This window comes from Cucurbita maxima, unplaced genomic scaffold (assembly GCF_002738345.1).
Source record: "Cucurbita maxima cultivar Rimu unplaced genomic scaffold, Cmax_1.0 Cma_Scf00057, whole genome shotgun sequence".
Taxonomy (NCBI): Eukaryota; Viridiplantae; Streptophyta; class Magnoliopsida; order Cucurbitales; family Cucurbitaceae; genus Cucurbita; species Cucurbita maxima.
The window spans coordinates 616,656-618,311 of record NW_019272073.1 but is presented as its reverse complement, the minus strand read 5'-3'; positions in this window follow the sequence as shown (position 1 = coordinate 618,311).

The following is a 1,656-nucleotide window of genomic DNA, read 5'->3' as shown; positions in this document are numbered from 1 at the left end:
TTCATAGGTTGTTTGTAACTAGAGCTGGGTCAATTAGCCGTTTTACCCCTGAAGTTACTTCTTGTTCCTTATGTCCCACTGATCCTCTTATGAACAATTGATTTGTGGTCCAACCAGTAAACCAAATCCCTCTCAGGCCAATGAATGGGTGGGGCCCCTTGTTCAAGACCTGGAGTTAGTACTTAAGGGAACTACCTTTCTTCTATACCTAAAAGTGGGTAGGAGAGAATTCTATCCTGCACCCCACGTCCCCAGCTATTCACCCAGTATTACCCCTGAAATGGGAGGCCTATTGAGTCGGCGAACTCGAGCCACTCTCACCCATGCAAGTCTAAGGATAATTTCGAATGAACAGGAGTTCATGGTTAGCTCAGGATTAAGATCGAGTTACCTAGGTCATCGAATGAAAAGAAAATCATTCTCAACAGTAAACAACAGTATAAAGAGAGAGTGATTTTATTCATGGTCTGATCTTATGCAATACTCATTGCATAGGACTCCCCCACTCACATGTCTCCACATGTACAATTTAGTGATCACATTGTTTATATCATATACAAAAGTGGGCCGCATCCATAGTGTCCCCAGAATAAGGTACTCAGCCTTATTCTTATACTATAGATCATTTTGACTATATACTTGAACTTGATCCACTTTTATGTCTCTACATATAGTTCAAGTAATCATATTATAGTCAGAGTGTTCTTAGTTTATTGAATTTAGATTAATGATCGTAAAGTTCACTTTATTCAATAACAATCTTTACTGAATAAGCATCAATAATGTCTTTGTTTACAAACTATGAGTTTTAGGACATAAAACCCAACAATATCAGTGGATCCAACCAAAGTCGAGGCAATTATAGATTGGCCTCGACCTACCTCAGCAACCGATGTGAGGAGCTTCTTAGGTCTAGCTGGATACTATAGAAGATTTATTCAGAATTTCTCTAAAATAGCCGCCAGTCTCACACAACTAACGAGGAAAGGAAAGACGTTCTCGTGGGATAGTGCATGTGAGAAAAGTTTCAAGGAACTCAAGCACCGACTGGTTACAACGCCGATACTTGCAGTACTAGATGGCTCAGGAAATTTTGTGGTTTATAGCGATGCATCAGGGAAAGGTCTAGGTTGTATCCTGATGCAGAATGGCAAAGTCATAGCCTATGCTTCGAGACAGTTAAAGGATTACGAGAGAAACTACCCAATGCATGACTTGGAGTTAGCTGTCGTAGTGTTTGCTTTGAAGATATAGCGACACTACCTGTATGGCGAGCTTATACAGATTTTCACCGATCACAAGAGCTTGAAATACTTATTCACTCAAAAGGAACTCAACATGAGACAAAGGTGCTGGTTGGAGTTAGTCAAGGATTATAACCTTGAAATAATGTATCACCTAGGTAAAGCTAATGTCGTAGCTGATGCTCTGAGTAGGAGAACCGCTCACTCTTCGATGTTAATTACAAGGGAGTATATGTTGCAGGAGGACATGACGAAAGCTAGAATAGAAGTAGTGACAAGGGGCACCATAGGAAGATTGAGTCAACTTAGGGTCCAGTCGGATCTAAGGCAGCGAATCATAAATGCTCAGAGCAACGACCCTCACTTGTACTTGATTTGCCAACAGAATGAGGCATTGAGGGAGGAAAGATTT